The sequence below is a fragment of the Ursus americanus genome, chromosome X (assembly GCF_024610735.1).
Source record: "Ursus americanus isolate L20-20 chromosome X, mUrsAme1.1.p, whole genome shotgun sequence".
In the NCBI taxonomy this organism is placed as follows: domain Eukaryota; kingdom Metazoa; phylum Chordata; class Mammalia; order Carnivora; family Ursidae; genus Ursus; species Ursus americanus.
The window spans coordinates 119595103-119607807 of NC_142164.1; the positions used below are offsets into that span (position 1 = coordinate 119595103).

Here is a 12705-nt window from a genome sequence, read left to right on the forward strand (position 1 = left end):
AGAATTAGAGCTGCTGGGTCATATGGTACTTCTATTTTTAATATTTTGAGCAGGGTCCATTCTGTTTTCCAACAAGAAAGGACATGCTGGATGATGGAGGTGTGGACAATGTAAGAGATCAAAATCCAAAAGAATTAAGAAATCATCAGAAGGTGAGAGGACCATTAAGTGTGAATTAAACATTTGCATCTCCGAGAAAAAAGTGAAGGAAGGAAAATGTTTGAAGTTAAGCCAATGCTCATCATTGACCTAAAAGATGCCCTGGAGACCAAGACATTGAGTTCAGGAAATAAAATAAAGAGTCATCAGCTTTCAAGTCTCTATAGTTGATACAAGTTAACAAAAGCCTTTTACACAAATCCTCCTTTGATAAACTTTAAAGTTACGGAGCACAAAACAGTTGCAACTTGCTAAGGATCTTTCCAGTTTAAATAGCTTTCTTCTCAGAGATGAGAACCCGTCCAGGTCATAAAGTGAGACTAGGCAACCATGTCCTCAGGGATTCCTGAAAATGGAAAAATAAACGCGAAACCTCCGGTGGAAGTCATACTTCCAGCTTTCATGTGGTTCCGAAGATGAGCTATTTGGGAGACCCTAGAAATCTTTCGAGTGTGGAGCATTAAAGCAGGGTAGCATTGAGGATTATCATCTTTAAAAAAGTAAGTAGAGGGAGTTGATGAACTTCAAGGTGGCTATGGAAGATTGAAAAGCACATTTTCTTTCTTTTTTAAAATATTTTATTTTTAAATAATGTCTGCACCCAACGTGGGGCTCAAACTTACAACCTTGAGATCAAGAGTCACATGCTCTACTGAGGGAGCCAACCAGGCGCCCCGAAAAGCACATTTTCTACCGCAAATTTCCACGTGTAAGTGTAATATCGTCCAATATTGTTCAGACAAGCTCTGAAAAAGTAGGGCCTTAGTGACTTTGGCATATGGCGTCTATAAATTAGTCGGTGTTCAAAAAATGATTGTACGCTATTCTCACATTTGTCTGCCAAGAGTCTCATTTGACTTCACATTCATTCAACAGATGTTAATTGAACACCTTTAAAGAGTGTTAAATTAATGTAAAATACTGCAGTGTGCGATAAGAAAACAAAAATCCTTTCCCTTCCAAACTCAACTTTTTAGAGGGGCTAGGGTGGGCAACATTATTTCTATTTGAGAATGTGCATTCACTCCAAGTATTGGCTATTTTGCCTTTCATGTTGAAACTTTATCTTTGGGTTCTCTTAATTCCACTCTGATTTTTACTGTTCATGGGTCCTCAATGCTCCTCATTCTTTTTTTTTTTTCTTAAAGATTTTATTTATTTATTTGACAGAGAGCGACAGCCAGCGAGAAAGAGAACACAAGCAGGGGGAGTGGGAGAGGAAGAAGCAGGCTCCCAGCAGAGGAGCCTGAGGTGGGGCTCGATCCCAGGACCTTGGGATCATGCCCTGAGCCAAAGGCAGACGCTTAACAACTGAGCCACCCAGGCGTCCCTTCTCCTCATTCTTTATGTACTCCTACACAGTTGACAATCTTCTCAAACCTTTCTATTTCTCCTGGCGCTGACCTTCAAGACCATGGCATCCCATGCTATCTTATAGTGGTGGTGTCTGAACACAGAGGAGCTCCACGAATATCAACTTTATGCCAATATCATATTACTCTTCTGGACCTATCAGCTTGGCTCATGGACTGGCATGTCACAATCAACATATACAAATTGTCAGCAATCAGCTTCCCCCGAAACTAGCTTCTGTGCTTTAACTCATTTCTTCTCCACCCAATGGAAAACCACTGGAGTCATTGTTAAGTCTTGTTTTGGATAATATCTTTTACTCAGTAATATGAGAAATCTGCCAAGCCTCCCTCATTTGTGTCTCTTTCATCCCACCTGTTCTCTCCTTATCTTCAAACATACCCTTGTCCAAACTTTGTCCTCCCTTGCCTAGACTAAAAATTATAGTGAGCCAATACATGTCTCTACCTCTGTGAAACAATGTGTTCAGATCTGATATAGCCTGCCACACACATGCTCACAGCCTTGTTGAAAATGGACCGCTTTTCTCTGTTTACCAAGGAACACATTTGTAATTATTAGCACATAAAGTGATTCCTCATCAGCACATTGCAGATTCACCTGAAAAAATTAATGCCTCCTGATGTCTGCCTGTTGCCACCTAGCATAGCTGTGAATTTGTAACAGATGTTGTCAGTGCCTGGAAAGTTCTTTGTGCATTTTCCCACTGATGGAGTTGTCCCCATCATTTAGAATGAGGCTGTTCTCCATCACCTCTTCTGGTAAACATTCTTACATAAGCCCAAGCAAATGCTACCTTGCTTCGTTTCTGTTCCTATGACAACATGCCTATTTCTCTTTCTTATGCTAATTAACACATTCTAACTGCTTACGTACTCGTTCTCTCTCTTAATAGATTGCACCACACCCGCTCCACGAGGTCATGGGGTTGCTCATTTCCATCTTGAGATGCTCAGCCCTGAATGTCCAAGATACAGAACGACGGCTAATGAGCTAGATGACATCTGTGAGCACCACACACAGCTTGCTATTTCCATCTATGATGACCTTCAGCTTCATTACTGTTGGTAATAAGTTTCACTTAGAGCAATCAAAGATTTCAAAAAATAGTTCTATTATTTCTGTGTAGGGGATTTAAAAACAACACGGGCAAGAATTGATATAATAATAATCATAATCAATAATAAATGCAAGAATTCTGACCAATCCTATTTAGAAGCAACAAGCCACTTTGTGCCCACTGTCCAACACCGATCTCTATTGCAGATGCTGCTTATCCTCTTCAGCATTGCACTTTGCTGTCTTTTCAAAATTGGAGTCCCCTGCAAGTTATCATTTCATGGATAAGACCCTTTTTAGTGTGTTAGAGAATGCGGGGCACAGATGGTGGCAAGGATGTGGAGAAAGGGGAACCCTCTTACACTGTTGGTGGGAATGCAAACTGGTGTGGCCACTGTGGAAAACAGTATGGAGCTTCCTCAAAAAGTTAAAAAATAGGGACGCCTGGGTGGCACAGCAGTTAAGCATCTGCCTTCGGCTCAGGGCGTGATCCTGGTGTTATGGGATCGAGTCCCACATCAGGCTCCTCTGCTGTGAGCCTGCTTCTTCCTCTCCCACTCCCCCTGCTTGTGTTCCCTCTCTCACTGGCTGTCTCTATCTCTGTCAAATAAATAAATAAAATCTTAAAAAAAAAAAAGTTAAAAAATAGAGCTACCCTATGACCCAGCAATTGCACTACTGGGTATTTATGCAAAGAATACAAAAATACCAATTCAAAGGGATACATGCACCCCAATGTTTATCACAATACTATTTACAATAGCCAAAATATGAAAGCAGCCAAAAATGTCCATTGGCAGATGAATGGATAAAGATGTGGTACATATATACAATGGACTATTACTCAGCCATAAAAAATGAAATCTTGCCGTTTGCAGCAATGTGGGTGGGACTAGAGGGTGTTATGCTAAGTGAAATAAGTCCGAGAAGGACAGATATTGTATGATTTTACTCATACGTGGAATTTAAGAAACAAAACAGATGAACATGGGGGAAGGGAAGGAAAAAAACAAAATACGATGAAATCAGAGTGGGAGACAAATCATGAGAGATGAAACTATGAAACAAACAGGGTTGCTGGAGGGGAGGCAGGTGGTGGGGATGGGATAAGCGGATGATGGCCATTAAGGAGGGCACGTGATGTAATGAGCACTGGGTGTTGTATGCAAATTACAGGTAACTAAACTCTACCTCTGAAAAAGACAATTATCATATGGTTTCACTCATACGTGGAATATAAGGACTAACAAAGACGATTGTAGGGGAAGGGAGGGAAAACTGAATGGGAAGAAATCAGAGAGGGAGACAAACCATGAGAGACTCTGGACTCCGGGAAACAAACTGAGGGTTGCAGGAGGGGAGCTGGGTGGGTGGATGGGGTAACCCGGTGATGGGCATTAAGAAGGGCACATGATGTAATGAGCACTGGGTGTTTTATGCAACTAATGAATCAACACTACATCTGCAAATAATGACGTACTGTTTGTTGGCTAATTGAATTTAAATTAAAAAAAAAAATCCACCTCTGAAGCTACTACTACACTATACGTTAACAAAATTAAATTTAAATGAAATCTTGAAAAAAAGAAAAAAAAGAAGATGCAGGATAAAAAATCGTGCAGCTGCCCCTTTAAGGAAGGTGTTTAACACGTTAATTTTCCGAGAACCAGGCAAGGAGCATCACCAGGGCTCAACCAGGTGAAACTGGAGCTGGACCACGTTCTGGGGAGGACCTCGGTCTCGCGAGATTTCTCAGGCTGTGGTCCGATGCTGCGGGCTCTCGTGTGATCTCGCGGGCTCTCGTGTGATCTCACAGGCTCACGTGTGTTCTCGCAGGGTCTCGAGATACCTCGGGAGATGCCAGAAGCCGCAGAGATGCCTCGGAGGAAAGGATAAGAACACCTGGCGTCCAGGTGCTGCGCTCGCTCGCTCGCTGGCTCGCGGTCGCAGCGCTGTGTTGGAGCCAGGAGCTGGGTTCACCAGTACCTGCGAAGCCAGGCGGCTTCTTGGCGGACTCCCGCGACCCCGCGGACACACACAGCCCCGGCCAGGGGTCAAGCCGGGGACACGCCGTGCCCGGAGGCGGTGCAGGCCACCCCTGCGGGGCCAGCCCAGGTGTGAGCACGCTGGGGCCGCCACGCCGCGGCTGGCGGACCCCCACGTATCCAGGCCCGGTGCACCTGTGCGAGGCCCCCGCCCGCAGCCCGCCGACCTGCAGCGGCCAGGTGTCCCCAGGCGCCCCCAGGACGCCTTAGCGCCTGCTTCTGGAACCTTCCCCCGTGGGAACAGCCTCCAAACACGTGGCTGCCCAGCTGTCCCGGCCTCAGGGCACCTGTGAACCCTGCACCCCACCATGCCTCTCCTGCTCGGCTGGGCGACCTGTATCTGCTAGCATCTCCGCGAATTACAGTCTCCCCCCCACCCCTTCCCTGGGGGTTCAGTCGGGCTGCGCGTCCTTCGCTTTAGGAGTTCTAGTCCCCAAGCCGCACGTTTCCTCAGGGAAGACTTCCAGGGTCGCCTTCCGAATACTGTTCCTTGTGCTACTTCTTGACAAATGTCCTGCACGTACGACTGGGATGATGCGTCTGCTCGTCCTCGTCCTAGAAGGTAAAAAGGACCGCGTGTTCTTTTTTTATTTTTATTTTTTTTTTTGCAAAAAAAAAAAAAACAAAACAGATTCCCCAAGAATGATTTCGGGTGCCGGTGTGAAATTTCAAGGTTGGTCAAGTTGGAGTCGGCAGTGGAGTCGGAAGCTTTATGCGGTTATTATCCTTAAGGTCATTTTAATCACCGAGCAGTAAAGTGTGATTTGGTCATGTTTCACAGTAAAACCATGGATGTTACAAATGGGAGAATGTTCCCTGCGAAGGCTGGGAGCAAAACATGATTTTTGCTTGGGGCGAGGATGGCCGGTAGGAGAGGCAGTAAATGGGATCCTAAAATACTTGATGTAGAGAATAATTCATTAAGCCTCGAGATTTCCAAATAGAAGAGGAAGGGAACATTTTAATTTCATGCTATTACGTGGGGTAACAGATGAGCTTTAGAATTCGACTTGAAATGTGCTTCTTTATTCTTATCTGCGGAGTTAAGGAAACATGAATGGAAAATAATTCAGGCTCCAAAAAGGCTATAAATTTCTCTTTAAGGCTGGGATGGTTAAGTGTTTGAAAGACTGAGAGTTAGCTGGACGAGCAAACTCCCATTTACCTTACTTACCGTCATTTCTGAAACCCGTAAAAATAAAAATCAGGACACAAGGAAACTCCCATCACAGGTGGAATCCGAGACAGACCTGAGCCCCGAAGTCAAATGAGGAACAACACAACTCTCCCATTTTTTTTCTTTCTTTTTTTAAGATTGATTTATTTGAGAGCACAAGCGGCGTGTAGGAGTAGAGGGAGAAGCAGACTCCCCGCTGAGCAAGGAGCCTGATGTGGAGCTGGATCCCAAGACCCCGGGATCATGACCTGAGCCGAAGGTAGACCCTTAACCACGGAGCCACCCAGGCGCCCCTCAACTCTCCCATTTTCTAAGGGACTGACATCACTCCCTGTGCTAGTTGAGAAAATCCTTACCGAAACAGTACTTTTCCTAAAACGCCCAAGATTCTGCCTTGAGGGTGGAACGGGATATGGGAGAAGCAGCAAGATCCGTAAAACATGCGATTCAATCATTACCTCTCTTTCCCACTTTACTCTCCATCCCTTAATTCCGTTTTATTTTACTTTTTTAAACAGTCATTTCTCAAAGTTAGGCTTTAAAGGACCCCACGGAAGTTGGTCCTCAAATAGAGCTGTGGAACACAATGTATCCAGCCCCACGCGTGTGTTTTCTAGGCTCCTGCATCCCATGCAGTGGCCTTGTTATGGGCCACGTAACCTGACTCAAAACAAGACTTTACATTCCTTGGGGCACCTGGGTGGCTCGGTTGGTTAAGCATCTGCCTTTGGCTCAGGTCATCATCTCAGGGTCCTGGGATCCAGCGTCACGTCGGGCTCCCTGCTCAGCAGGGAGTCTACTTCTCCCTCTGCCTACCGCCTCCCTCTGCTTGTGCTCTCTCTGTCAAATTAAAACAAAACAAAACAAAAAAGGACACTACATTCCTTACGCACTCCTCCACTCGTTGCTATTAAGTTGGCCATCCAAATATAGCTTGAATGTCACTCCTTCTCCCAAGGTCCACGGCTACCATCTTTCCCAAGTAACATTCCTTTCTTCCAGACTCCCAAAAACAACTCCTAAGTAGCCCGTTTATTCTGATGCCCCCCTCCCCCACCAGATCTTCCCCTTCTCCTTTCCATGCTCTGAATTCCTCACCTGTCCCACCAACCAATGATTTTTACCAGGTGTATGATTTTTACTTCATCCAGCTCTCTCTCTCACTTCCCATGCAGGTGGGAAATTGGCCAGTTTGACCCTGCAATCCTGGTGTGTGGTCCAGGCTGATGTCATCAGTGGGAGAGTCACTGGAGTATTATGACATCTGAATACACAGAGCCGTGACACGTCACCTGGGGTAAGTGTGCCAAGCACCATAGTGACACACACTGTATGCAGATGAAACCTCAATCCTGTTTCAGGCAGATGCCCACGGGGTATCATGGAACTGAGTCAGCAGCTGTGTGCGGGCTTCGAGGCTAGCGAGCGTTTTCAGATAGCTTTTTGATACGAAAGCATGTTTGTAGGCTAATGACCATGATTTGGGAGAGTGGTAAATGTTGAAAATGCAGGGGGAGAGATGGGCAGAGAAAGCGAGAAGAAGGGAGTGTGTATACGGATTGATAGCGGCTGCGTTTGAGGCCACCTGCCGACACAGGTAAGTGTTCATTTTTCTTTACCCATATTTGTACCCCTTGAATGTCTGGCCACTTTCTGCAGGCTCCTCGTCAAAGGTCATGTTCGGATGACGGAGTGCATTGGCTCCGGGTTGTGAATCTGATTCTTGGCCCGGTGTGTTTCTGGATGCGATTCCAAGTGGCGTCTGTACTGGTGGTAGTAGTAGAGAATGGCTTTGGTTTGTTTGCTGTGTTTCACCTGGAGGATTAAGTGGCTACTCGAGGTAGCAGAGAATGGGGACTTTTGCCTGCATTTGCGTTTCTGTTTGCCGTGAGCATTTTGGTATTTCCGGCTGTGTGGGAATATGAGACGTCGTGACCCGTGTTTGTCTTGGTGACCCCACAACCCTGTGTTTGTGCGTGCGGGCAAGCCTGCTGAGGTTCGAGCGTGCGTTCCTCTACTCCCGACCTTCGGAGCCCGTTCCTTCGTGAAACCTCAGTTTTCGTGTTTATTCCCTGTGGTCCCCGTAATGAACGTCTGCGGGGTGAGATTCCTGGACCAAGGATGGTCTCCATATGCAGTCAGTCCAGGAGATGCTTTCAGTTCTCCAAGCTATGGCACGAGTGGGGAGCCTTCCCCAGAAAGAAAACCAACCCTCTAACTCAGCGAATGCTCTTTGATAAATATAGTGAGTCATCAAACAATCAAATATCTGTCAATAAAGGTCATGCCAGAAATCCCGAAATCATGCCATAGATATGAAGGAAGACAGTGTCTTTAGAAATTCAATGAGCACTTTTTTTTTTAAAGATTTTATTTATTTATTTATTCGACAGAGATAGAGACAGCCAGCGAGAGAGGGAACACAGCAGGGGAGAGGAAGAAGCAGGCTCCCAGGGGAGGAGCCTGATGTGGGGCTCGATCCCAGAACGCCGGGATCACGCCCTGAGCCGAAGGCAGACGCTTAACGACTGCGTCACCCAGGCGCCCCTCAAATGAGCACTTCTTAAAATAGGGGTGCTCGCAGCTCCTTAAACCGGCATTTACAAACTCCCCACAGGCAAGTCAATTAAGCCCTTTATAAAAACTCCCAAAAACCCATGCCTGCGTTACAACGCTCGTGGACAGAAGACAGTGGCCAGGCAGCTTCAGAAAGTACCCATAAAGTGACTTCGGGGTGGGGGGGACAGATTGTGCATATTAGTTCCTTTAATTGATCAGCATTTCTCAGAGATACCAATGCATCTATTTTTTTTTTTTTAAGATTTATTTGATTATTTTAGAGAGTGTGTGAGCGGGGAAAGAGGCAGAGGCAGGGGGAGAGAGAATCCCAAGCAGGCTCCCCGTTGAGTGCAGAACCCCATGTGGGCCTCGATCCCACGACCCTGAGATCGTGACCTGAGCCAAAATCGAGTCGTTTCCGGAACCACCTGAGCCACCGGGTGCCCCTCCATGCGTCTGTTTTTGACATACCCCTGCTGCTTTATCCAAGCGAGTTCCCCTACCTTTTGTTGGGATTTGGCAAAAGGGGTACTCTAAAATATTTTGGGGAGAATGCTATATTTAGAATAATTTTGAAAATAGTTAATGAATTAGGTAGGTTTTCTTAAAATTTAATCAGGTACTTTGGCTTATAGACATGAATAAGGGTTTATTTACATAGTTGAACAAGAAAAATTCTGATCACTAGAAAAGACCTGTTGTTTCTTATAATTTAAATTTTTTGCTTCCTTGTATATATTATATATATGTGTGCGTATGGTGTTTGTTGTTTTGAGTGAATCTGTAAGTCACAAAAAAAAGCAGTTTAAGTAGGAGTTTACTTACTATACTTGGTTAATAGTTTATAAGAATCAACTAAAAATTGGACATAAGTATTTTCCTCCTTTACATTTTAAAATACTTGGCACATATTACAGAGAAAATAAATTTGATGTAATACCTTTAACCCAGATGCTTCTTGTAAAAATTAGATATTTAATAATTCTGTTTTATAAATGGTTGTTGGTCTTCATGAGTTCATAATGTCAGATATTTATGTAGCATTCTCATTTATGCAAATCTTCCCTTCGTTTTTTTTTTCATGAGGACCTAAATAATTTGAGTTGCTGACTTGCCTTTATTGCTTCATCCTGATAATACACTGACCTTAACTTCACTCTGTTTTTTTATTCCAATAATACACTAATATCACAGTCAGTAAACATGAAGATTGTAAAATGATAAAAGTTCACAAAAACTAAATCTTGATAGGCCACGTCTTTATAGTAGGGGATTTGTTTTCTCTCCAAAGAGAAATGTCATCATGTACAAAGAAAAAAAATAAGCAAAATTATGTGAAAAATATTTAAAATGAGAGTTTCTAATAATGAAAATTTAATTTTTTCATTCTTTATAAGCCGGGGTATTTCATTTTTCACTTCAGTGAATTGGGAGGTGCATTTTTTAAGTCTGCGGACTTCTAAGGGAGCTCAGAGACACTGGGCCTGTTGTGTTAGCAAAGCAAATGAAATTAAAGGAAGAAAAAAGGAAAAGAGATAGCTAAGGAGCATGAGAGTATCAACGTAAAGATGATCTAAAAGAGGAGGGACCAGAAGAGGAAAAACAGGTTAGGGAACACGATTCAAAAGAAAAACATATTTAAATAAAACAGACAAACCCTTTAGAGGAACAACAGTGAGGCAAAACCAATCTAACCTGTCACTTACAAAAATAAACACTAATGCAGTAGAAACGCTTGTTAAAAGAAGTTGTGAGACCAACTTCTCGCTGTCTCTACAAGGTGCAAACCCGTTACATATGCGAGACGCAGATTGAAGGCGAGACTTAAGTGGTGTGTGGCTTGGGGGGGTCATAGAAAGTAAAGCCACCAGTTTTTAGATGACACTTGAAATGATGGAACCCAGTTTTCCGGTGAGGCTGGGTCTGGCTAAGACCAGACTATGAACCTATTAGTGTCTGTGAAGAACAGGGAGCTTTGAGAGTGGGGCACAGGAAGGCTATGTGATGTTGGAGTCCAAGAAGAAATATCTAGAAATCTCAGAGAAAACCAAAAGTCGTTACCTAACAAAAGCCAGTGTTTCAGAACGTGGGAGTGGACCCATGTCTTAGGCTATGTCATCAGAAAAAGTAAATTTCCTTGGAACCAATATAGGCCAACTAGATCCCAAGGGTAAGCTTCTCCCTCTCTCTTAAATTCTAGTACATCGTCTGCACAGCACTTTTGACTGATACACACCACATAACTCTTAAGATTTTCGTGATATAATTTCCTTACTTACCTTGAATTTCTGGGCAGTGGTGAGGGTCAGGAAGGAATTTCAGCCAAACCCACCAAAGCCTGTTAAATTTGCTTATATCCAAACTGATCAGTTTCTTCTGAATCTATTTTCTGGGTTCTTCCCACAGAATGCATGATTTTCCAGATTTCTTTATTGCGTGCTCCGTACGTGTCAGGCTCCTGTCTGTAAGTTTGGAGGGAGCAAGGTTACATGCCAAGTTCTTCTGCTCCGTAAAGATGGCTAGGATTTAATGTGCTTGCCAGCATTTTGCAGGCTCCTGAGGAGCCTAAAATACTCAAATACACATATTGCAAAGGACCCCATTGCTATTCATATGTACAATGTAAGGCACGTGACAGAGACATGCAAATGAAAAATCACCATGTAACTTTACATTGCAATTTGTTTTTCATGACACTCTTCCTTTCCATTCTGGAGCTCTAGAACCAAAAACTATTTGGTCAGCTTTGGAAAGCTAGATCTCCGCCAATACTCAAAATATGCGTGTTAGGAGAATGTGCATTGAATTCATCTATAAAAATGAGCGCAACCTCCTTTTGATGGCCTAGGGTTTTACTCGTGTCTAGTCATTAGAAAAGATGTATGGACTAGCCAGTGGGTGAATTCCCACAATGTAAACTCAGCATTGCTGACCTCTGTAAAGAGGAAACAAATAAAATGAGAAGGTGAGAGTTCAGAGCATCACTTGAATATTTATGAAGCCTGAAAGGGATAGATCTGATTATTCTTTTCACTAACAAACAAGTAGAAATCTTAACGTAGATAAAAGGTGGCATCCTGAAACTCTACTCTGTTTTATATATTGGGGTAATTCCTTAAGGAAATTAATTCCTCTTTGCTGGGAACTTGAGTTACATTATCTAATCAAACTTTAATTCTTAAGACATAATGTGAATTTAATACATTTTTCAAATGACAAATTAACTAGAAATTGTAAAGGTATTTTTCAGCTCCGTTTTTGGCAGTACAACAGCCCTAATATTAAGGATTCACTTAACTAAAATTTACAATTCTTAAAATGTCAACACACGTGCGTCAAGAAATCATTAACACCTAAGTGACAGTGAACTTTTACTGGAATGCTTTTAAGTGACCGTAGTTTTTCTTTGGTGCAATGGAGTCATAAATCTACAGAGAGAGAGTTGTAGACATTCGGGTGTTACAGGTGTTCGATACTAACGTTACTCGTTATGTATACAGAAGTATACTGTCTCTGGGAAGTTGATACACTGACAGGGCTTTGATGTAGACAAGGAGTTCTCACTGGGGATGGAGGAAGCTCTCAGGATGCCCTGGGTCTTTGTAATATATGCCAAAGTGACTCTAGGGCATATAGGAATGTGCCTCATGGAGAATCAACCATGTAAAGTATACACATTAGAGTAATTCTGAATATAGACGCACATCATTCATGGTCCGCTCACCACCCAGAGCCCCTCCACCAGCTGGTTTAGGAATCGTGTATAGGAGGTTTTTGGCCAAAATACTGAACCGCCGCAGGGAAACGTTCCTGTGTCCTTTAGAGCTGAGTGGTGGATCTGGAGTCCAGGTGCCCTCCCTTAATGTCAGGTTTTGGAACCCTGCAAGGGACAAAGAGCCTGTCTTCATCGTCTCGAGACCTTTGTTGTCTCGATTTGCAAAGAAACCAGTGAGGCATTTGATTGCATCTATGTGGAATTTATAAAGGTACTAATGATGAAGAGCCTTCTTACATGTGCATATTGCTGATGACATATATTTAAAGATTTTATTTATTTGAGAGAGAACACGAGCAGGGGGAGGCACAGAGGCAAAGGGAGAGGGAGAAACAGACTCCCCGCTGAGCAGGGAGCCTGACATGGGACTCGATCCCAGGACCCTGAGATCATGACCTGAGCCAAAGGCAGACGCTTCACCGACTGAGCCACCCAGTCGCCCGTTAAAGTTTTCTATGTTTAAGTAATCTCTGCCTTCAATGTGGGGCTCAAACTCGGAAACCTGAGATCAAGAGTCCCATGCTGTGCTGACTGAGCCCTGTGGGCGCTCCTGGCAT

The 12705-nt window shown here is 43.8% G+C and overlaps 1 long non-coding RNA gene across 1 annotated transcript in view; it reads left to right on the forward strand.

The window, feature by feature from the left end:
• The first annotated feature begins 7130 nt into the window (after positions 1-7130).
• LOC123802725 (uncharacterized) overlaps positions 7131-12705 on the forward strand; it is a 697769-nt gene continuing 692194 nt past the window's right edge. Inside the window, exon 1 of the long non-coding RNA XR_006782624.2 lies at positions 7131-7411. This is a non-coding gene — a long non-coding RNA (uncharacterized LOC123802725). The remainder of the gene's footprint in view (positions 7412-12705) is intronic.